The sequence below is a fragment of the Rissa tridactyla genome, chromosome 5 (genome assembly GCF_028500815.1).
Source record: "Rissa tridactyla isolate bRisTri1 chromosome 5, bRisTri1.patW.cur.20221130, whole genome shotgun sequence".
Lineage (NCBI taxonomy): Eukaryota > Metazoa > Chordata > Aves > Charadriiformes > Laridae > Rissa > Rissa tridactyla.
Genome location: NC_071470.1, coordinates 29,002,143 through 29,028,095, shown reverse-complemented (window position 1 = coordinate 29,028,095; position 25,953 = coordinate 29,002,143). Strand labels below are relative to the sequence as shown.

General features: G+C 39.8%; 1 protein-coding gene across 6 annotated transcripts in view; it reads right to left on the bottom strand.

Annotated features, from left to right (window-relative positions):
• SORCS2 (sortilin related VPS10 domain containing receptor 2) overlaps positions 1 to 25,953 on the bottom strand; it is a 576,222-nt gene that overhangs the window by 424,672 nt on the left and 125,597 nt on the right. The window contains exon 1 of one of the 6 annotated variants that reach the window (XM_054203169.1): positions 9,187 to 9,313. The exons of the other annotated variants lie outside the window; for them this stretch is intronic. The gene's annotated coding sequence lies outside the window, so the exon portion shown is untranslated. Of the gene's footprint in view, positions 1 to 9,186; positions 9,314 to 25,953 lie in introns of those variants that run through there. 6 annotated transcript variants of the gene reach the window in all.

Genomic DNA, 25,953 nt, shown 5'->3' with positions numbered 1-25,953 from the left:
TGTAGAATGCAAACAGCTCATTAGAGACCCTGCAAGAGAAGTTTTTCGTCCTTTTTTTCATGGGGAAGAGAAAAACGTGGTGAAATTAGCTCAGGTGTTTGTGTCCCTGCAACAAGTCTTCATTCAGAATTTGACAGCTGAAAATTCACTACCTGTGCAACAAGTTTGTCAGAAAGATTGCAAACTCCGAAGTTAAGAATTCACTACAACTGCATTTAAGACGGGAACTAGGAAAGAAGGGTAGACTTAGCAAGATACTCATCAACAGCAGGGTCTGAGAAAGTCAAGTCAACTTTCCAACCCGCGGATCCAGACTAACCCAAACCACAAAGTATTATTTTCCTCTGCAAATAAAAAGCTGCATGCTGTACGACGACAAAGCTACTTGGTTTGTCCATGGCATGACTATCCTTCATTTTCCAGCAGCTGAACTTTTCACCACAAAAATCCTCAAGAGGCATGTGTCTTCTATATAAAAAAAATATCAGAGCATGTCTGTGGTCGCAGTACAGCCTGCCTGCATCCCGCTCACAGCAGCCACGCACCATCTACAGGGGCTATAAAGCATGTGATGCTGGAATGGATTGAGGGCGAAGGGAGGAACATTACCCAAGACAACGGTACTGCAAGAGAACTCTGGGTATCAGTTTTTTCATAACACCACGCAGGGACTTGAGCTTCAATAGAAAGGGTGATGTTTCTGACATTTCTCTCCCAATGAAACGTATTAACATTGTTTGTCAGAAAAAAAAATAATGATGGAGCATAGATCAAATTTAAACTCCAAATATCCTCAAGTGACTCTGAACCACACGGCAATTTCCCCAGATACGCTCAGAATATGAAAGCTCTATGGCTTCAAATAAAAATGTGACAAACCCAGCAACAGGTAATAGCTGTCATAGTGATGCATCCAGTAGATATCTTTTCTTTTTTTAAATACAGCCTAGTCTTTCTTTAGAAGGATATGGACTTTAAAAAAAAAAAAAAAAAGGCAAAACACCACCAAAGCATGTCAGCAATATTTTCCTAAAAGATGTTTAAGCGCTTGAAATGGATCTCTGTTCAACCTTTATGCCCATTTCAAGCATTTCTTTCACTACCACTGGAATACAAAGCTGCTGCTGTGCAAATTGCTCTTTTACTTCATGGAACATGTGGCCTAATAAATTCCACTTTTTAAGTTTTGCCTCCCAATTAAAAATAGGGATTAGTGCCCTCAAGGGAAATACAAAGAACATTTTCTTTGAGTTCTAGATCATGAGATTTATTTTCCATCTCAAAGGCAGTGGATGCCAATAACCCCAACTCCAGTCGATGAGGTCTTGAGAGGAACCTGCATTAAAGATGTTCCCATCGGAGCATCCTACTTCACAACTGAATTGGAAGTACTGGAGCCTGGAAGGAAAAGCCGTCTCTCCTGGGGAAAAGGGTTTGATCGTGGCCATTTGGGATGAGAGGAGCGATCAATGTGCACTAGCTGTTTTGTATGATTTCAAGTACTTCTCATTCAGAGAGTTTGAGATTTTCATCCCCTGCGTAGAAACTGAGTGCACTCAGTGTCTAAAATAAAATGAAGCAGTAGGAGGAGGTCTCATCGCATCTGCGGGAAACACCATTCAGCCAAGCTGCGAGAAAGAATAACGAGTTCTCTTAGACTTCCAAAAAAAAAAAAAAAAAAAAGAGAGAGTTTTTCATCTCTGCTTCCCATTTTACCTGTTTTTGTAAGTTTTTGCAAATATTACAGTCCACATCAATAAAATGCAAATCAGAGAGAAGTTTTAAGCGACCTTTCCAAACGGAAAGGAATTCAGCGTCAATAATTTATAACTACTATTTTTAACTTTTAGGATTTTACTGCAATTAAACACTTACTAAAAAAAGAATATTTATTTTTGAAATTCTAACTGGTTGAATCATAGTATTTGAGCTCCAAGAGAAGTATTTAAGTTCATGAGACTTTAGCAAGTAAACTCTATCTATTCAAAGGTCAGAAAGTAAACACGGATAGAAATATCACCTATGCTGATTATATGTTTATATTTACACTGTATATATATTGATCATATAGAGATAATATATACACATACGTAACGCACTCAGTAAGCTGCTTACTGATTTCTGAAATAGTAATCTGACTTTTTGATCACCTGCAGTTTGCAGAATACTGCAACCTCTCTGCTTTCACATCACTTCTCTGCCTACAGGGTGATCCTGTTGTGCTCCTTATGAACGTTTGCTGCTGTTGAGAGATCGCATTCGTGCCTGCATCTTAGCACACCAGGCTGGAGATATTGTTACCTGGAAGAACAGCTTTCTTTAAGACCTTCTCCTCTCTATAGAAGTAGTATACTGTGTTATTAAAAGAAAAACTGATTTACAACTGATTTACAAGAATCTGATTTATTTTTTTTCTTTTTCAATATTAAGTGTCCAATTAGATTCTGAGTTAAAGCTGAAGGCCTGATCACTCCAGCCTCCATTCTCATTACTGTAAAAAGAAAGAAATAACATATCAGGACTTATTATCAACAAAAATTTTCAGCCTTAACTCTGAGTTTCCTTGAATTTTTGAGTTAAGCCAGACTCTTCACTATTACTTAAATGTTGGTTTGTGTTCCTTAGTGGAATTTCCATATTTTTTTTTGTTAGTTTTGTTGTTGTTTCTTTTTCCCCACTCCTTCAGCAGAGAGAGTGTGTGTGTATATATATATATACACATACACACATATAAAGCCTTACAAGTAAAAAATGCCTTTCAAATTCTACACATGCTTTAACAGTGTCTTAACTACATAATTACTCTGTAATAGTATCTAACAGCTCCAGGCAATGCAATACTAAGAAATGCGTTTAAGTTTGTTGTTTTAATGAATAAAAATATAATTAGGACTTAAAAGCATGTGATGAGAAAAAAAAAAACCTGAACAGCTCCTTCAGGTCTGTAAGCAAAAAGGCTCTTCAGAGCAGTCCCCCGTGCTCCCGTACGACCTGATAGATTCAAGTCACCAGCCTCTGCGTGCACTAAAATTTACCAGTTTAAAGAGAACACTTCAAATGAATGATATATAGGTGGGTGTGAAGAGCAAGGGTGGCTTTTTTTAACGTATGAACCAAATCCTCGTGTGAAGATGTTGGCAAACTATGTCAAGAGAGAGCTTCTTATGCCCACATCATGGGAGTTTGGTTTCTGCTAATTCCTGCTGCCTGTCCTTTCCCCAGTGATAACTCTATAAGCAGGAGCTAGCTTTTGAGTTTCAGAGAAGAGGAATTTCACCAAGATACACAACGCGGAAACCCTGCTGACATTTGGGTATTTTTCTCTCTATATTATGAGCCACAAACAGCATCTGTGTTGCAAACAGGAAAACTAAGCAAGTCCAAGGCCATACATGCTACTAAAGCATCCTGAATCAACGAGACCTTCTAGTCTCTGAGCTGAAGGACTGCGGACAGGATGTGCAGCTTTTCAAAGCTAAATTGTTTCACAAGATCTGTGTCATATTTCAGCTACTAGGAGGCATAGGCTAAACTTCATTTGGCTGTGCCAGCAGAGGAACCCTCACCCTCGTAGTTGGTGCCTGCCTTCACCCCCCATCTCCACCATCCCTGGGAGCATGTGGCTGCCCTGCCTTCCCAGCCCAGGGTACACCACTTGCCAAGGTGACAGCAGACAGGGCTGGCTCCCCTCCAGCATGGTGGGAAGCCTCCGTCCGCCAGCCTCTGCCCACCGCGGCAGAGAGGAGATGCTGGCAGGCTGTGCAGACAAGCTGGGTCCTTAAGCAGCAGGAGCCACAGTTAAGCGTGGGGATATGGGGCCAGGAAGCTTGTTCAGGCTTGGCCCTGAGCCATGTTAGGATGGCGCCTGGCAGAACATCGCAGTGATTTTGTTACCTCCATCAGCCTGCTCTCCAAACACCTACTCCGCCTTCGCCGAGACACAGACCCCCAGCCAGCTTTCAGGTTTTCTGCAGTGAGATTCAGTACAACCCACGAGCATATGGTGCAATTTTCCCAGACTATGCTCCATCCTTGGCTAGTTTGTTTCTAGGAGCGTAAAGGGTCCCCGTCTCTCTTGTTACATCTTTTATGCATCTCATCTGCCTGACACGTGAACTCTGTCCTAATGGCTGGGCAATGGGGATTACTGTTAATGGTGCGATTACCACCAACACCCACATTTCCATCCTCTCCTTTCCTGGCTTATTTATTTCACTCGTCTGCTAAATCTAGTTTTCTGAAGCATGGGCGTTACATGGTTATATGTGTCTGATATAGTAAGGATGCAACTTGGTTATGATCTCTTCATATAACAGGAAAATACTGTTATTCTGCCATGGAATTATACCAACACGAGCCCCAAGCTGACTTGGCCCTTTTCCTTTTCACCTTTACAATACAAAGCACAGAGACCTCACATTTTTGAGTAAACAGTAACCTTTTATAAAAATTATTCTTCTTCCCTCTTACATTCTGATTTTCTTAACTTTTTCTGTATCATATTGGCTATGATTACCAGTATAATTTGCTGTGTCACTTCCGGGTGAACTAAAGACAATAAGCCAGCTGCATTTGCCAAGTAAATGCATAGCTACCCAGCAGGCCTGCATCTTAACATTAAAGCTAGGTAACAAGACAGTAGTTATCTATTACAGCAGATAACAAATAGTTGCATCCTACCTATGTCTGCTCAAATTGTAGGTTTTTGTGTTCAAAAATTCTGATCTTTCAAAATAATAATGACAAGCACTGCCAGCAGATTCAGATGGCAAAAGCATTTCCACATGCGATTAAATTTACTGATCATGTTGACTAAACCAAGCATCTCTGTACTTGAATTTTGGAGTTATCACTTTCCGCATATGAAAATGCTAAAGAAAAAGCTTCATTCTATCTGTCCGAATTTTCAAAAGTGATACCAAACCTCATGCTTGCAGTTTCTCAGTGGGTCTTACAGATAGCTGTGCAAGCTTATAGCACTTCCAAGCAGGGGAGGAGGCAGGAAAGACCAGCTTTCTAAAACATCGAAAGAGATGGCATGCCAGAAGGCAGACAGGAGGAGTAATTCTGTATGCCTATTTGTATGCACTGCAAATACTTTCATGCAGTTTTCCTCGTGCCAGTTGTCTTAAGAGACAGCTCAAGTGAAGCGAAGCCAGCTGTGCCAGACCTGGCAAGGGCATGCCAGCCAGAGTTCTGTGCCCAGATGTAAGACATAAGAGATCATCTGTGAAAAGTCAGTTTGCAAACAATTAGCACGGGAGCTTCCTAATGCACTGGTGAGAAATGCAAACACACTGCACAAACCTACAGGCTTATAAAGTAGATGCTGAAGCTGGGGTTTTCTTAGAGATATCAGCTCTAATTCTCAGCCTCAGGGCAACTACTTCACACCAGATATAACAATTCAAGAAATGACTGCTAGGGAAGTGGATAAAAAAGTTGGAAAAGGTCCATGTGCAAGCTAGTCACTGGTATCCTGAGGATCTGATGAGAAAGATCATTTACAAGGCAAGTCCCTAACCAGCTGACATTTAGAGATAATGTGAAGTAAAAGAACACCAGAGACTGAACTGCAGAGTCAAGTCATACCAGGGAACCAAGAAGTGGGCAACACAGAACGGTAACCAGCAGCAATTAATAGAGCAGCTTACATAAGGAGTTGCCCACATACCTGTTGCTAGACACAGGGAGACGCTGAGGGCTGTAAGATAAGAGTGTGGTCTCATATGAGGCCCTGAAGCAAGTCTATGTATGGGAATAAATGGAGACTTTTTCTTTACTTTTTCAAGAGTTAAAAATTAGTCATAAGTTATCACCAACCTCTACAATAAAGAGGAAAAATTTACTTCTAGTGGAATGAGACATCTATACTCACTGTATGTACACATATATATGTACACATTTAAAAAACAATATTTCTAATGCTGCTGCGCCAAAAAGACAGCTCACCCCTTAATGACAGCATCATAAGAATTCCTAGCATTTTAATAGAGCAAACTTACTTTAAGATGGTCCCACCAGATGCCCCTCCAAAGCAGTCCTCTCTCGTTTACAGACATTTTTAGCATACCCACCAAGTGATCGATTGCTCTCTTCGGTGGTTCAGACAAGCTCCATGTAGCCTAATCAAGTCACGTCCCTAAGAGTATTGTTGTAATGAACACGGAAAAGTGTTTTTAAGCTAAAAAGCCCCAGCTGAGACTGCTGTTTCTACCAATTCTTGATGCCAGGTGGACAAAGATAAAGGCTGAGTAAGGGAGACTAGTCCAAGTAATCAGTAGGTACAGCTAGGGGGAGGAGTGGTGTGGTTTGAAACGTTTTTCAGCTTAATAGTAACCTGGAAAGAAAAATGCAGTTTAGTATTCTCTCAGCCTTCTGAACGGAGTGAAAAAGCATTAGATTGGTCTTCTGGCAACATGAAGCGTAAACAGGTTGAGGAATTAATGTTGGTTCATCAATATATCTACCAAAGGAAACTAAGGCTGCTGAGCCTGGAGTAGTTCAAAATCAGTTCAATCTACTGATCTAGTTAACAATTTGCTTCTGCAGGCAGGTTTCACAGGACTGTGTTCTCAGTAAGGTCACTCAAAACAGGACAGGGAAGTTTCCATAATACAGTGGAGGCTTTTGTTGGGGAGAATAACATGCAGGTATTCAGTGCAGATCTCAGTATCTGCAGCTATTCAGATATGGCTACCAGGTGGGGTGGTTTTTTTGTTATTTTGGGCTTTTGGGTGGTGTTTGCTTTGGGTTTCTTCAAGAAAAATACCTTTACTGAGGTCCTATCAGTTTATATAAGCTGGTTCAAAAGGCCTGTCTTCTTTAAGTTTGCAGTGGAACAGCTGCAGAAGAATAAATGGGCTAAAACAATTACAGATACAGCAGTGAAACATGTAATACTCCAGACTAGTCCACTAAGCTTCATACAATAAATGAAGAGGAATTTGAACTATTATATGAGCTGTGCCTCTCAAGTAACCAGACTCAGGACTAGAACTGCCCTCAGTGCAAGTACCCTGGGATGGGAGATGATAAACCGTTTATCCCAGGCCTTGAGTCTGAATGACAAACAAGATGCCAACAGAGAAATTTTTGCCGCCTCTTCCAGACATGTGCCAGCACAGCACCGACTGCCCCTCTACATCATAGATTATTTTTGGCCTCTGTAAATATATATTCCACTGTGATTTAACTATTCAGGCAACAAGGGTGGGAAAAGTCCTTTCTGTTCACAGGAAAATTACATAATAGTGCCTTGTGGCTTAACGACAGCATTCCTGAATATGAAAAACCATAAGTGTTAGAGAAAGGAAAGAAATGCATACCATACCGGAGAGAACAGGTGGCTCTGCAACTGAAAAAGTAAATAACCCAGGCAAAAAAGGTCGAATATACTCTTCTTTTTTTTTTTTTTTTTTTTCTTTTTTTGGAAGAAAGCTTTCACATACTCATTAGGAAGCTAGTTAGATTATTCTTAGTGATTAAAAACATGGAGGAGTTCATATACCAACAGTCTCCGGATTCTCTGAAAGGAAGGGGAGGATGAACCCTCCCACAGGGATACAGGGAAGAATGTATGGTAACAACCCAGCATGCTCCACTACACAGCAGTGGGGTATCAGTTCTGAAGAACTGGCAGAATAAACCCAGAACCTCAACTTGCAGAAGTCTTCAAAAAGACTTTTTGCTGCCTAATCATGATCTCTTTGCTCTTCCTCATACTAGTGGGCCAGGTATACCTTCTGCATCCGTGATAGACTAAAGTAGTTGGATTCCTGTAAGTAATAAAAATAATTGAACTTTAGTTTTGCTTTCAAACTCTTACTAAACAAATGTAAATATATGACCTGGTGAAAACAGTCTCTGCAGCATTAGATGCTACTGCTCCTTTATCTTCAGGGTCTTTGATGTTATATTGTTATGGATGAGGATCACAGATATAAGTAATGTTAATTATTGCTGATACGTAGCAGCAATTTCTTCTTCTGGAATTCCAATAAACCCTTTGATATCAATGCATGAATATTATAGGAAACATTGTTCCATTGAAATGGCTAAAAAGACTGCCAAAAGAGGAAAGCATGTGGAGATCAGCAGGCAAGGATGAACAGGCTGAAGAGGAAGTACCATAACTCTTGTCAACTCTGTCCCTTTTGATCTAGGTCACTTAGGAAATGCAGAGGCACATCCTCACATCCCCAGCAAGTGGGGGGGAAAGAGTGGGAATTCTCTGGGGGAAAAACAACTGAGGAAGTCATCTGGCATGCAGGGAGGTAGCTACATCATGGCTGGCTGTTCAGAATCAAATGGGACTTCAAATGAAGGGAAAAAATTGGGAACTATTTACAAAACAGAATTCAGCAGCAGCTGGGAAAGCAGAAAGAAATTCTTATCTATATTGAGCTGGGAGAATGGCAGGGCAGACGAACCTGACTGAGGCACGTCATCTCTCTATTCTCAATAGAAAGGAAACTAAAGAGAGCATCCCAGATGTTAAAAATGAAGGGGCTGAAGTCTCTGTTACAAAGGTAGAGCAATCAGTTTCCACTTTGATAACTTTTTCAACCACTACATCCACAATGTCTGCAGCATTAGTCTTTCTTGCCAGCTCTACTAAGGTATTTTTTCATTTTAACCATGTATCAAAGTGCTTACTGGTACTTAAACAGGACCCCTGTCTTTGTGGCTCACTTAGCTGGAGAAACCTCATGGGCTGCTCGCTTGTCAGAAGAGAGGTCCTCCACTGTTCCTCACCCCAGACCAGTTCCAACCCATAGCTCGAGTCTTGCTGAGCATGGCAAGTGCACAGCAAGAACTTCAAGCCACAATCACCACTGCAGAAAGGGCAGTTGGGGACCTCACCCCCGGCTGTCTAATTCAGCTAGCAAAGGCCACAGGGACATGGAAACAGCAGCATCAAAGTTAGGGTCTACTGTGCTGATTCAGCAGTTTCATGTTCTTCCAAATCCAGATGTTGCACACACCCCTCAAGCACCCAGTATCCTTTTTTCTAAGCACTTACTTATTTTTCTATCCAAAGTAACCCAAATCCCTATTATTTATGTGTTCTTCCAATAGGAGCCCCTCGGTTTCCACAAACACCCAGTTGTCAAATACCCACACAACCTGTATGATCTCAAGACACACAACCAGTCTTGCAAACCAGTTTTCAGTGCCACCCACCTCCTGGTGACTAAGCAGTCCATCTACATACAGCTTTCCTGGCAGATGCCTCAGGCACCTCCCTGCTTCCAGGAGATGTCAGTCAGGGGTTATATTTCTTGTACACTTCCACAGGGTCTGATGTCTCCGTTCCCTTCCCTACATGTACAATATTTTTAGCAAGATTCACTGATAGAAATCTGGATTTTTATTGTAAATTCACTTACAAATAGATAGATTTTACTTCATAAACCCTGACAGAACAACCTGCATGATATTTGACATTGATTTTTTGGCTTTACCTACCTAAAATATCATCCTTTTTACTGTGGGTAGATGCAGATGTGTGTTGAAGTGATATTTTCCTAAAGAAATCTTAACAAGTATAGCATTACAGCTATTTAAAAATAAAAGTCTGTTGTTGACAGTTTTTCTGCAAGCTCAATGATTAAGATCGCTATGCTGAAGTCAGAAGTTCTATACTAACAAAGTCACAGATGGAAACCAAAGTATAGCACTAAAAAGTATTGATATTCACCGCTATTAGCTCAGATTAAAACAGTTAGCATGTTTTCTCAAAGGTGGACAGGTCATCAACGGTGGGAGTGAATAAAAAACAAAACTGCATGTACTTTAAGATACAATAAAAGGAGTCCCCAGTTCCAGCTACGAAAAAAACCATGCCCATGTAGAAGTTTGCTACATAAACCACCATGACCACTTCTAATACAAGCTATTCTTCTGTCGACAGACCCTATTGAAATTAAGATTCTGGAAATTCAGGTATCATCATAATTGATGAGTGTGTGCATCAGAAACTGAGGCCATACTCATGTCAAACTCACAACCTTCCATTTCTTTATTGGTCAGTGAGAGAGGGGCACGGTCTTCTCACTGAAAATTAATGGAATTATGTAAGCCAGGCTAAAGGAAATTTATATCTGTTCAGAGGTTTTTTAGTTTGCTTGCTTGCTAGCTTTATTTACTGATTGATTTACTACTGGATATGGGAGGCAAGGAAACACTTTCCCCTATTGTTTGTCAGTGTCTGGTTTTGGTCACGATGTAAGTCTGCTGTTGTAAAGGTCTGGGTGCATCAGCAGAGCAACCCTGGGAGTCCTGCCCTTCCTGCTGCATAAAGTCCTGTATAAATTTTGCTGACGCTGGTTTTCTAATGGCTGTCATTCATTAGTAAAGGCACAAGGACAAAGTTGATGATGATAATGACAGCAAAGAAATCAGAAAGATTCTATGGCTTTCAATGAAAGGGAAAAAAAAAGATTTACATTAAGTGAAGGTCCATAAAACCAAAGTTATGTCCTTATATAAAAGAATAAAAGAAAAATCATTCACCTATAAATACCTTTAGTATCTACAATATTTAGAGCATTTGCTATAGTACATATTTGCAGGCACATAGAAATAATAGAGATTCTTAAGACAGCTTTATTGTTTTACTTTATGTAAAACTGGTAAGATAGAGAACAACAAATCTTCATGTTTAGTCATTTATGATCAGACGTTGCTACTAGTAATTTATAGGTGACTGTTTTCATTAGCACATGCCTAATGTCCCTTCTAAATATGCAAGTCAGGCACTTTATAGACACCTCTCTCTACATCCAAATCATATTCAACATATTCCAAACTGGGAGACTAGCAAAAGCTCATGCTGTCATTTAACCAGCAATCAGCCTGATTTCAAAATGTGGTAAATAATCTCTTCTCCCACTGAATTCAGTGGGAAGTGCAAGTTATCAGCATTCAAGAGATCTAAGCAGTTTCTGTTTAGCAACCTAAATTAATTTGAAAATGTTTACCTGCTGGGCCCAAACCTTGAGTAAATGACTTGTGACTTGAACAATGTCTTCCAGAACATAATTAAGAACATTCACTGGTAATGGAGCACTTAACAAGGCACCAGGGGGCCTATATGTAGCCAACAAATGGGGGAATTCCCATTATTAAGTTGTAACTTCATACAACCTACAAGCAAATAGCTGCTGGACAGGAAGATTAGCCAAAAAGAAGGAAGAGGGCAGCGAGAAGAGCTGCTGCACAGGAAGGTATTTGGATAGATTCTGCTGTTTATAAATCAATCATTATTTTAAGCTCAAGACATCTCTACTCCATGCTCTGAGCTCATCTCTCTTAGGCTTCACTATAACCAAGCCTTTATACCACGTTCTTTTCTATACAAGAAGCAGCAGCCAAAATAGCACCAGCACTAACAAAGCACACTTACAACAGAACATGAACTGCTGGACTTTGTGGTTTGCAAAGGAAAAGTGTCAGAGACAGAAATGTACCTGACAACGAAAACTTCTGCTACTGATTAAGGGATAGATCAGCATGGCCTCCCCTCCAGAGATCGGTGGAGACTTCCAAAAAGGCTTTCAGAAAGTTGAAAAACTCACCTCAAGGCATACAGCAAAAATCAGACCTGTGCCTGGCTCCTCAAATGCTTCAGTCTCCGCTGGAGTCCTCTCCACTCGCACCGATGCAATCCATCAGTGATTCTCAATACTGTCATAAATAGCACATGCTGAAATTCCGCTAGAACTGGAGGAGGGGATGAAACCATTGTTTTACATTTCTAACAGCAGAAAAACCATAACTCACAGAAAAAAGTCTTAAGTATCAGGGAAAAAACAGGATATACAGTCAAATCTGTAATATCATGAAACATGCCTGCTTTACAGACAGGGATCGTTATTGTTTATTCTTGCATGCAATGTGAAAAGAAATCAATAATTATTCTACATAGTACACTACAAATGCAGGTCATGGAAAATATAATTGGGCAATCAGAAAAGACAACTGTACGTCCAGGACAAATCCTACCAGGACCCAGCATCTAGCACAGACATACTGAGTGCCCTTGATCCTCACCGACACAATTCCTCAGGGGTCCTTTGCAAGCACAGAAGCAAGTCTTTAATCTTTATTTTTTCTTCCAAACTAACAAGAAGTGTTTCCTACACAGAAATGTAGTACAGGAAATGTGTGTACTACCTAACATCTTTATTTCAGTTTTCCATCATGCACCTCTTTTTAGTGGTTAACTAATACTAGTACTCCAACTAATACTTGTAAAAAGTTTTGAAGATGAACATTAGTAGATAAGGATGACTGTTATATAATCCAAAAACAGAGCAGAGGTGATCAAGTGTCTAGCAGATTTGTGCTGTGTGATAAGAGCTTTACTAATTTATTTTCCTCTCTTTACAAATTCTCTCATTTCATGAAAAGATCTTGCAGCAAGGCCATGCTACTTCTCAGGGTCTTCCAATGCTATTTACTGACACCAAAACATAACACCAAAGAAGATTGGGGGGGGGGGGGGGTGTGTTTAAAAATAAAAAGTCATTCTTCCATTTAAATCTAGCACCAAACTTCTGCTGAAAATGTATATTTTGAAAAGGTTGATGGATAGAAACACATCGAGCTTATCTGTGACTGAGGTTTTATCTGTCTGCTTCTACCAGTCTGGTAATTCTGTTCATTGGTGGCATGCATACGTATCTCTCTACCTGTATAACAAATACAGATCTGCAGTAGTTGTCACTTTAATTTATTACAACATAAAACTCAACAATAAAGCAATACATCTGTTGAGAAAACAGACAGGAAAATGTTAATGTTGCCGCAAAGACCCAAACCATCCAAGTGCAGGATGATTTCTCACTGCAGCAAGACCACACGGACATGCAAAGAACATTCTAATTTGAGCTGATCAGTAGGCAGCTAGCTCCTCTCCAACAGCAAGAACTCAGGATTTATCACAATTCCCTCAGTCTGTCCTTTAAACAGAGAGAAAAATGGTACAGGAACCTGAAAATGCATCTCCTAACAATTGCAGCTAATTACCATTCAGGCTCCTGCTCCTATCCCAGCTGCTCAAGGATAATTACCCTTAATGAAAGTGGTGGTTGCAGGCTTCTTGGCTCCGCTAAGTTGCCTTATAATAACAGACTGCTGAACGCATTTGGCATTCTGTATACCTTGCCACAGAGGAACAGTATTGATCCACGCACCATGGCATCACGTTCAGACTAAGAAATTCACTTGTGAAAAACATATGATACGCTCAAAAGCAGAGGAAAACATCACTCCCCGAGAGCAGACAGCTTCTTCTGTGCCAAGATGCTGTCTGAAATGCAGCTTGCCCACAGGACAGCACAATTCCTTAACACGAAGCCATTTCACATGACAAAAAAAGTAATGCTCTTGTTCACAGAGAAGTTAGGCCAGGTGAGGGTGCTGAAAGACACAGCAAGCTGAGGTAGGGCTGGGGCAGACTTTGGCCTCTTTGGCCATATCTGCATAGGGAAAGTTTTGCCACTATAGATACTCTGCTGGATTAAAGCAAAAAATTGCTCATCGATTCAACAGCACGGTTATAGCGCAAGACACATCAGTAATGTGCTGTATTAAAGTTTCAGCTCTAGAAAAATACTATCAGTATTTCCTGATAAAGATATTTTCCTGCAATGGCTTTTCCTTGCAAGTGCCACACAGCAAATGGCTGCATAATACTTGCTTATGATTTTGAGAAAGAATGATTCTCATTTGGTCTAATAGAAATAGCAGAAGAACAAGGCTGTTCGTCCTCCCTTTCTACATAACCATAATCAACATGGATGAGCCAACCTCAAGATGCCGTTTTGCACGACAGAGCTGGGAGCTGAAAAAGAACATTTTACAGAAACTGAGCCTCATTTTTGCTGGGAGAGAAGCAGCCAGGGGAAATAACAGAATAAGGCAAATATTCTACAGCTTCTTTTTCAAAAAAACTGTGCCCATATTGTTTTTTACCTTGAAATTTTGCAATTAATGACTGCAATACCAAGACAGTGCAGAATGACAAAGAAATGAAGATACAGGCAAGGAAAAGGGAGAAAAATATGTTCTTTGACAAAATGTGAAGCACAAGCGACAGTCAATAAGGTGAGTTGATGAGGTGGAGAGATGTGAAGAAATTGTTCCAAATAATAGAAGGCAGAACTAAGGAGTTTCTCTGACAGCAGGAAGACTTTTTGATTTGACAAGGAAGTGGTCATCAAGACGCAGGCACAGGAGGCTGGGGAAAGCAATACAGAAAAATATGAATGCAGAATGTGGAGGATTTGGCGAACCTCTCAGGCTTTTTTATTTTTTATGAATTTGAAAATCATCGAGTCCAATTGTTATTGAGATGAAATGACATTTTTGCCTCCAGGTATGAAAAAGAAAAGGAACGTGAAAAGGAATAGTACTATGATGAACAGATAAGAACATAAAGTCAATAAAAACACTGGTTGAGAGGATATCCAATCAATACACCAGCTAATGTTATAAATAATGTTTTGGAGAGAATACTATTCTACTTTTTTTGGTTTGCATATGATAAGCCTCAGTAATGTTGAAATTTATGTTTATTTGGCAGTTACCCATTACTGGCCATTTTCTATCCCTGCATTCGGAAAAATGAAGTACTACCTGGCAATAGAGACTATAGGAATCACAGAGCTGTTTTGATTCAGCGTTGCAAGTTTTGCATTCTCCTTGTTTGTGTTTGGTTTACAGTAATGTTCTGAATGCTCTGAGGAGAAGGACCTGGGGGTCCTGGTAGACAGCAAATTATCCATGAGCCATCAGTGTGCCCTTGTCGCCAAGAAGGCCAATGGCATCCTGGGCTGCATAGGGAAGACTGTGGCCAGTAGGTCGAGGGAGGTCATTCTCCCCCTCTACTCTGCACTGGTGAGGCCACAACTGGAGTACTGTGTCCAGTTCTGGGCTCCCCAGTTCAAGAGGGACAGGGAACTGCTGGAGCGAGTCCAGCGAAGGACAACCAAGATGATTATGGGACTGGAGCACCTCCCTTATGAGGAAAGGCTGAAAGAGCTGGGACTCTTTAGCCTGGAGAAGAGAAGGTTGAGGGGGGACCTGATTAATGTTTACAAGTACCTAAAGGGTGGGTTTAAGGAGGACGGAGCCAGGCTCTTTTCAATGGTTCCCAGTGACAGGACAAGGGGCAATGGGCACAAGCTAGAACATAGGAAGTTCCGTTCAAATACACGGAAAAACTTCTTTACAGTGAGGGTGACAGAGCACTGGAACAGGCTGCCCAGGGAGGTTGTGGAGTCCCCTTCTCTGGAGATTTTCAAGACCCGCCTGGATGCAGCCCTGAGGGATGTGCTTTAGGCAATCCTGCTCTAGCAGGGGAGTTGGACTAGATGATCTCTAGAGGTCCCTTCCAACTCTGAAGATTCCGTGATTCCGTGATTCCGTGAATTTCTGCTAGAGAGATGCCTAAGTGGATGGTCCCTAATCTCACAAAATTTGAGCATCACATTGCTAACTTTTGCTTACACTCCCAAAACACTGAGAATTATAATCTCAGGCCCCAGAGACTGTAGTTTCCTACCACAGCTGAACTGTAGCATCCTAAATTACGACTACACATTGTCACCTATATAATTATAGAAGATGTAAGCAATTTGTAATTAAATACAAGCATTTTGAGATAAGGTCATACCTGTAAAGCCCATGACAAAAGTGGAAAGAAATTAAAAATCAACGCTAGGAATCCATTCTTGATGCTCCTCCCAGTGTTTGGACAATAAGTGGTTTCAAAGGCCAGGATAACCTCAGTAAGAAGTGGCACGGTTAAATTGCAGAGCGTTTCCATTTTTATGACATTATACATGGAGCATATGCAGACAATGTAGTACAACAGAAAGTAATTTAAGTCTTAATTCTGTAGTTCCCTGATATGGTAAATTTATAATTGTCTTTGCTGGAACTATGGAAATTATTTGAACGCTATTCCAAATCCCAGCCCTGTGCTTCAGACAAACATCTTGTGCTTAGAGCACTTAAGGATGAACATGGAGAAACACACTGCCCCTATTTAGAAACAACTTACGCTGCTCTCATAGTACTCACACTTAAGGCTTTTTCTTTCTCTGAACCAAGCTGTTGACTTTCTTTGCTGTCCCTTGGAGATTAACAGGTTATCTCAGATTCTCCTCAACTAGACGCATAAAAGAACTCTCCGAGTCCTCTCACACCCACTCCATCCATCTAGCGTGACAACCGTCCCCTGCTCTGGTTAGGAAGGAAAGAGGATCTTTACACTTGCCAGGTTCTGCGCAGAGGGTGATATGTGACATTGCCACCTAGTCCTCAATAAAGATCACCCACTCCACTGCACTCAATTTGCTTCCCATCAGCTGTAACAAACATCACTTTACTTTTCTCCTGATTTCTCTTCTCTAGGGGAGAAAATAACAACCTTAACTAAATTGGGGCTGCTGGTAGGAAACCATGAAGTCCAAACAACAAGGAGATCCAATGATTTTTCTTTTAACCTTATTCCCTCCTACAGCCCTACCACAAAGCCCAGTGGTCTAAAAAGTGAGATGTAACGTGCAGATCTATTCAGCTGGCAGTGAATTCTCCTTCGAAGCCCTTGCATAGGTACTTACTGATTCAGTCATAGCCTCATGAATGGCAACAGATGAAAATTAAAGGATCGACAGCATTCAAAATTACAGTCTTCTGTGTCAGCTAAGTGTAAGGCAAGGCAATAGCTCGAGTCCACTCATCCGTTCTTCAATTAGTTTAATTCTCATTTGGAGAGCACCCACCCTCGATCTCAGTGAGCGGCTCTGCCACCTTGTCTCTCTGCCAGACTACTTGATGATACATGATGATACACTTCTTACATGATGATACACGTGGAGAAGGGTGAGTTCTAGGATACAAGCCACAGAGTACCCACTTTATTTTACTACAAAATTTCATGGCTCTGCCAAGGATTCTGAACTCCTCCACACAAGGTAGGTAAGTCCCGTTTCACGATACTACCTGAGCCTAATTTAACACATCATTTTAATTATTGCTAAAAATCAAATAAGCGGAACACTATTTCTTTCTCCTGGGAGAGATGGCAATTTACATTTCCAAAAATAATATAATTCACAGCAAAATTAAAGTCCCAATGCGTATAATAATTTTCTAAAATATACCCACCACTGTCAATCAACCGAAGCCTATCTGAACCAGTCTCTAATGCACCAGATAATTTAAACACTACAATATCCTTTAAAATCCCATAGAACAAATACAATACCTCATCCAAGACAAACTGATTATCATTTTCATTTCACTTTTTAGACAGTTCCTAATAGGGTCTATTCTCCTAATATATGTGTGCAACAGCCATTAACATAATGAGAACAACATTAAGTGAATCAAACGAGAGACTACAACTCACATTTACCAGTACGGACCAGACCATGATCTCCTTTACCACACAAGTGTAGAATAATTCGGCTGAACACAGTTACTCCAGACCTTGGCAAATGAAAATAGACCAGAATCTTGCCCTGGATTACTAGTATTTACATAAGAATTACTAGATCAAATATTTAAGGAAATAACTTGAATGGAACCTCAGAAATCCATGTGCAATACAGAGAAGCAAAGAAAAATATTTTGACCAGCTGAAAAAAGAATAATAGACAGGTATACTTCCAGATTACCTATGGAGCAGGCATGCATTATTCCTCTTATTTTTATATGAATAGATACTACCGTTTACATATTAATATTTTTTTCATATCATTTTCACCGGATAGCAAAGGACCAACAACGGCCTTGATCAAGGAACTGAATGGCTATTCAGCACTTTAGAAATGGAGTATTACACAAGTAATTGCACTCATCCTTTCACAGCTGCAGTGGAGAGTTACTCTAGCCACCTGAGAAGGTCTACAAAATGATATTACATTCTCTGAATTGATGCAAAGATCTTCTTCATTAGGATTCAGTGTCGAGCTTTTGTTTTGTTATTTTTAGTAATAGCATGAAGGTCAGTTTTCATAAAGCTCCACGTCTACTGGTGGTGTCATTCTCTTTAGTGTTCTGAGTTGCAGTATGAATTTAAGCCAGCCTAGCCTTTTGTAATAAAAGCTGGTGCCCAAGTTAAATTGTACAGCGCCCTGCAACACACGCACTATAAAAAATGCAGCAGACTCTCCAATATGATTGTAACAACAGTGCCCAGTGTTGTGTCATTATTATAGTCTATCCATAGTCCACAGATACCAAGCAGGAATACACCAGCCTATTTGAGAAGCTACCCTACTGTGGAGATGGCTTATACAGAGTCCCATTACACTCAGTGCAGGGAAATGATATAAGGAGTAAGAAACCTTGATGTGGTATGGGGGAAATTATTCTTTTTTGCAGGCTGAGCTCAGCAGCAAATCTACTCATGTCACCTTTTATTTACTTAACAAAAAACCTGATGCCAGAACTAGCAGACTGAGATACTACATTTCATTTGTGGAGCCATGGTGTTAGCAATGGTTCATTGAGACTATTTCTCAGAAAATATCACTAAAGTACTCTTTGTAATTATATTGAACAATTAAGTATAAATTAAGTTACCAAAAGTGACACTGGGCAAAAATGTTTGCATGGATTAAGTCTGCTGACCCCGTGACTTTACACAGGGGAGAATTTGGAGCTAACAAAAAATACGACTTGATGGGCAACTTGGAGCTAGGCAGAAAAAATAAATTAATATTTCAATCCTATTTAATTTAAAATACATTTATTAAAGGCATCCATCCTAATCGAGACTCTTTTAAATTATTTATTGAATATCAAAATATTCTGAATTAGAAAAGCCATTTTAAAACAGTCACCTTCCCAAAGTGAAACAAAGGCATTACTACACATCTGGCAAAATTCTGCTAGAATTGTTGTTGTCCTGTTGCAAACACAACCCTTTCAGCTGAATAACAAGGAAGATAATTTGGTCTTTTTTAAAAAAACTCTGTACAGATTATAAGGAAGTTGATTTTATTTCCAGATGTTAAGGGTTCACATACACATGCCCCCACCGTAGATTAATATATGCTCTGAACCATCTGCACAAAATTGAACACCAAAAGATTCATGTCTTTCAGTGTAAAAACTAAATGAACACTTGGAATCATTTCCTTGTCTTCCTTGTCTACATTTCCCATTTTTAAAAGGGATGGGTACTATAAATCTGAAATGCAGGCATAGCATTTAAGAAATAAAGAACAAATGTTTTCTAAAAATTTGTGTAAATTAAGTATTTCTAATACCTTTTTTTTTTTTTTTAAGATTCCATGAAAAGGACCATATTTAAAATAAGCTTTCTCTTTCTCTTTAAGAGAAGAGTGGTTAAAACTAAAACTCCATTTAGTTTGAGCAAAAAACAGCACAAGATGAAAATTATACATTTAAGAAGTGCAAAGCAAAAGTGTTTCTAGTAACTTAAACATCGTAAGCGCTAGAGAAAAAGCCAAAGTATTTTCAACCTAAAATATGGAAACATTTTCTGGGCCTATTGCACCAAAGTCAATGGAAGTCATAGTCAGATTATACTAAACCTTTGTTCAAAGTCTTCAAACCAATAAAAATCCTTATCATCAGTCATCAGCATTTTGTTTAAATCTACAAGTGAATTGGTACTTTAGTAAAGTTGAAAGCTTTTGTTAAGAAATTCACATAATCACCAATTATCCTTTTAACAAATTGTACTGTATCAACCAGGTAGTCTTTTCCCCTCTCCTGTAAGAGTAGTTCCATGTGCCCTGATCAAGTTACAGGAATCACATCTAAGTGCTCAACAGATCTTACTGTTCCAGGGAGCAGTCTACAAAATCCTAACTTTCATTAGTAGGTTTCATGAAATATTTTCATGAAACTCTCTATTAGAGACTCTCTATTAATAGACTCTCTATTCCTCCCACTTTGAATACAGTTGCTGATACATTAGTGTATTAAATGTAAATGCCCCTGAACATCATCAGAAGAAAACAGCAGAATGAACTGTGCTTTGTTCAACAAGTGTTTGTTGTAAGCCACTGAGATTTTCACTTAGGGCTTTATCTTGTTGCAACGATTCTGTGAATTTCACAAAAGCTGGGTAATAGCTTAATAACTGTGTGCAATGGCAATTTGAGGACTGATGAGAAAAAATAGTGTGTGTTCAGCATCAAATACCATCCCTGGAGTCTTCCCAGATCGTGCGTAGAGTCATTTGGGACACGCATCATGATTTCTTCAGCTATTTTCCATCCACTCCAAAAAGAGCAGGATTGACAGATGTGAACATTTAACACACTTGAGTTTTTTCTTATGACCTCTGATACAGACGCCCCCATTCTTTATTATTCTAGTATGTGCAGAAACTGTGCATTGACTGAAAACCATTTGTGGTGACTTAATTAATGGATGGATTCTATTCCGTCCTGCCCCGATCTGTTCTATATCCACAAATAGGTGAAGACATTCAACACCTTTTACCTCTCACTGATTTACCTCCAAGGAGAAGCTACTCGGCGAGGTATTCAGGAACTGCCAATATAAAGCTCTAGCTTTTCTCTGATTTATTCACTTGCTGTAAAGGCATATCAAGTTTCTAAACACTCAAACACAGGAGTTCCAGCAACACAGAGAAAATAAATTCCATCTTTGACCTTTTTAAACTACTCTTATAGCATCATTCTATAAGACTGAATTTATTTTTCTACCCAATGTATTCCATTCAATGGCTGCAAGGCATTAGCTAGGATTAAAATCAGGTCAACACCACTAAGAATAAATAGCACTTTAACCTGAAGAATACAAAGGCACCAAAATACCCAAAACTGACCACAACTGATCTGTTCGCTCTAAGATCCAATATTCTCAGTGGCAAGTCAATGTTCCTCCTGTGGTCTTTATGAGGACTAACAATGAACACTATTTAAAAAATAGATAGAAGAACATGATGGGGTCATCACAGGCTTTGAAGGTGGAAATGACTTTACTGTTATTAATGACATGATAACGCCCAGGGGTCCAGTCACAACCCGAGCACCACTGTGCTAGTTGTTTTACAAAGAACAGGACATAAATGGAGCCATCACACAAAAATATATTAAAAACGTAGGTAGGAGAGAACGGGCCAGGGCCTCAGGGCTAAAGTGTCTCATATGAGTATTTGGGTCCATGCGGTCGCTCAATCCATTTACTGAGCTGCCCACAACAACAAACAGCCCTTTGAAATTAGCTCCTCCCTTGCAGGTAGTATGCCTGTATGTTAGATGTATGTGACACCATCTAGGCAAGCAGGGATGTCAGAGAGAATAGCTGCACCTAAAAATCTTAATCAATGAGGACAGAAGTATAGTATCTTCAGTTAGGTCCATCTCTAATCAAGGTGGCTAAATTATACAAGATATGTAACACTTTTTTGCCTTCCCCACCTAATCTCTAAATATGGATATCCCATATGGATATCCCAATTATGGATGTATAGATATCCCAATGCATTATCTGCAAATACTATTTTCTATTTCATCAGAAAATAGTGTATCCGAAGAACTATCATTCTGGTCGTCAATGGAGTTAGATGAAGACCTCCTGACATAAAGCATGAGGTCTACAATACGTGCTGAAGAACTAAGTCCACTTGCTGGTAGCTCAAGCAGACTTATACTATTGGTGGATAAAGCACTGTGGTGAGAAACACAACATATTCTTGTCAGTGAGTCACACCAAGTTGTGTGGGTTTATTTGGGCTCTTATGGAATGGGAATGCACAGCTCTCTACTATATAGACATCTACCAGTGCCCTCTACTGGCTGTCATCACAAAACATAAACAGCAATTAATAAGAGGTTGAGTCAGACCTCTTCTCACATAAATTAGTTTATGCTGACTTGTCAGGTAGAAGTCTGTCATTTTAGTATCGAAGAATTTAGCTATTGTTCTTCATGATGCATATCTGTGGTTACGCAGTGACAGAGGTATTAGCCTGTGATTGACTGTAGATAATCATATGCTTTTTTGGGTGAGCTATGCATGCGCTATGCTTCTAAATCTAATAACTATTATGCTAGTTCTGTTCTCAGCGAGTGCGTGGCTGCTTTTCTATGGCATTTTCCTTGGAAATCAATATAATGTCAATGACAAAAACCAACACTAGGGAGGCAGTCCGGTCTAATGGCCAGGAAAACATGCCCTGGAGCCTGGGTTCTGTTCCCTCTGCCCCCACCTCACCCAGTGACCTGCTGATATGCATTATTTACATTACAGAAGCATCTGGAGACCTCAGGACCAGGGCAGGGTGGGGGCACTCCTGTGGTATGAACAATAACAAAAAACAAGATTGGCTTTCCTAGGTAACAAAACACAAAAGAAAAATTAAATAAATATATTGCAATAGCGAGCCAGAAGTACCACATCATTAATCTGCGTTCCTGTTTCCCCATCTGAAAAGCACTTTGGGATATCACATGAAAGGTGAACATGGATTTTTAAACACCGGTATTACATTACGTGGGGCAGTTTTGACACATTTTCCCACATTAGGTTTTTTCCACTAGAACAGATAAGACAGAAACTTTCTGTAGACTGTGTTTCCATGATGACAAGATACAGGACTGTGCAATAATTAAATGTTTCCTTTATAACTAGCAGTAAAAACCAAATCTGATACTTTCATCCTTGGTACTTTGCTTATCCATAGTTGCAAATGATCCCTCTTATAAGTGAAATTCAGGGACGGGCCTTCCATGCAATTGTTTTGACCACTGAGCTGACAGGAGAATAAAAACCTCAGAAGTTTAAAAAATAAAAATAAAAATATCACAGCAGGTTTTCTTCCTTTTGATTTCACCCCCTGCAGTGGCTGCTTTCTAGGCATGTGTGTCCACAGTTCCCTTCTCTTGCCTGCACACATACACAAAACTAGCTTTAACGTAAATATTCAATCCTCAGTATCAGGCTGTCATCACACTAAAATGAAACTGCTCATTTTTAACTGAAGGAAGCTTTTTTATGACTCGTTCCCCCAATAAAGCCATCATCCCGTGCTAACGAGGTGCTGTGAAATAGCTCACATGGTCAAGCCAATGCACTGCTCCTTGGGCTGAGCAGGCGGTGCATGAGGAGGCTCAGTACAGCCCAACCTGCCTGCGCCCTCCTACAAAGCAGAAGTCAGCTCCTCCTGACCCCATCTTTGACAAAATTAAGAGATTTTCCACTGGAATGCTGTGCTACAGGCAAATATGCCCTAAGGAAATAAGAAGAGCTATTCAAACGAGTAAAGCCTTGCAGGATGAGACCCTGTCTTTATCTTTCCCTGATAGTCTTATTTCCAGTTCTCAAAAGCTGTCTCACTGCCAAAACTCGAAAAATCAACTTGCACATCACTGGCGTTCAAATGAAGGGTCTTGTGGGTTTTGTTTAGTTAACTAAAATGAATACACTTTTAGCTAAATTTTAATTTGTTGCTTATTTGCAGTTTGTTAACATGTTCCTAAACACGTTAAAAAAAAACACCAAACCCTCTGCTGCAGTTTAATTTTATTTAATTTTTTAAAAATTCTCTCAGGGTAGCTGAAAAGGATAAAATCCTATATTTATCAAAAACACAAAGAATAGAATTAAGGGGAGTTACTCAGTTAGGTAGAGTGGAAGCTCTGATTTTTTTTTTAGCTAGTGGAGATCTCTGCAGAAGACTGCATCTTCTGCAAAGCATGTGGATGCATACATACATAATACAATGGAGTTTTAAGAGAACAGTATTGTACCAAACAAGGTCAATTTTCATTAATGTTGTGAAAATACTATTATGATAAGAATAGAATATTTGGATGCAATATGCTGGAAAACATAAAATATGGCAATGATCTTTAATAGACCTGATAACAGTTTCCCACGTGCTACTTCAGCACAGCTTGCATCTTGTCTGTCTCCATGAGCTTGGGAACAGACACCGAAATCCCCACCAAGGGCTAGTATCATGGTAGCATATGTGCTATCCATGCTTAGCACAGCAGGGAAATAAGAGTCAAAGATTTTACCAAGGGTTATAAAGGTCTGGTAAGGATGGACCCTACTTTTTCCAAGGTAAGAGCCAAATGAATGAGAAAGCTGATCCATCTAGCTCAATGGACCACGTCTTGCAATCATCCACAAGAAACGCTGCTGCCCCATCCATCATTCAGTTGCAGAACTACTATCACAGTTGAGCTTGAATTTTGTCATTCCAACAATCACATCAGAAATAGGACAGGTATGAAATGGCGTAAGTGTGGACTGAAGGGTTGCTGCTGTAAAGCCAACGCTCCTTGAAATGCCCCTACCCATCTCCTGAACTCTTGCAGGACTAAGTCCATAATTTAGTATAGATCTAAAATATTGCTTTGATCAGCCAACATGCCCTGGAGATGTCTTCCCTCAAATAAGCATGTTGAACTGCTTAAACCTGACCCACATGTGACTGCAAAAATGCACCTGAGAACTATTGATTTATGAAGGTTACTGAAGAACTACTTCACTTCTAACACAACAGGAAAACACAACTCTAGATATATGGGCTCGGAGGAAGCCTTTCTCAAGTAAATAAATATCTTGCATACACCTCCTCCAACCCAACAGTTTGTGGTCCCCACTGCCCCTTATTTTATTTGTGACCCAAAACTGCAACATTTAAACATATTTCTAACTTTATAACCCTGGGATGTCCCAATCTATTTATTGGGCAACACAAAATTCAGCTGGACAACTTGCAAGTATCATGTTATATATGTGATTAAAAATGTCAAGATTAGGAGCTGGCAATACATAATACAGCCTAGAACAATGAATCACCTTCTATCACGCAATGAAGGTCAATGGACTTGGATTCTGTGGGACTGAGGGTGGCAGCAAGTTTTTAGGCGAGATAGTTGTGTGATGTCTAATACAGAGCCTATGCTTTGTGCCTGTTAATAAATGTGTCCTTGTAAAAATCCCTGTGAAGTAGAAAAGTAGAGTTATCCTGATTTTTCACAGATGGAAAATGGAGACACAGAGAAATTAAAGGGGAGAGGCTGTCTCTAGGGTAAGCATGACGCAAACCAGCCAAATCTTTATAGGTCAAAACTGCCACTTTGAATTGCACCTAGCAACAGATGGGAAGCCAGATTCATTCCATTATGTGTCCTTTTCAGTAAGGAGACAGAAAATAACCAGTGTAAAAAATACGCCTTATTTTTGCTATTATTGTTTGTTAGGCACTGCGAGAACAGAATGTGCTGTGGAGGAGATGGAGAGGAAATGGTGATTATTGCAGGAGTAACGTTTACCTACAGATCTTGTAATCAAGAAGTTGGTTTTTTGTACCAGTTTATTCCCAGCAGCTCTGAAATCTCCCAGATGAGTAAAGACATTTGGTCCCAGGCCCAGTGTTCGCTTAAAGGCAGTATAAACAGAAAGCCGTCAAAAAAGGAAAAGCCATGCTTATCAGGCTGTTGCTGCTCTATCTCTCTCTTGCTGCCTTCCACAGTTTGCAGGGCACATGAAAAGTAAAATAAATACCCAGTTACATTTTGCTTATCATCTGACACATTTCACAAAAAAATAAAGGCATCCACTGAGGGTTTTTTCTTTTTATTTCTGTCTGCCGCTGACAGAAGGGGTGCTTAGAATTAGAGAAGATAAAATGGTTTTAAATATGTATATATTTAAGAGGTTATCTCAAAGGAAAAAATATTTTTCTGCTGTGGTTGGCTACTACCTTAGCCCTGTTTTAAACATTTATCTGATGAAAACACTGCATTCCTCAAAAGAGTCGGTTCATGAATCCTCAGATTCTTACAGCTAACAAATAATTAAATAGCCCAAACTCTGTACTTCTAATAGTAAAGTGTCCGACTCATGATGCCTAGTTAAAAAACCAGCAGGTCCAGCATGCCACCCCAGCCTGGCTGGGGTAATGCAATC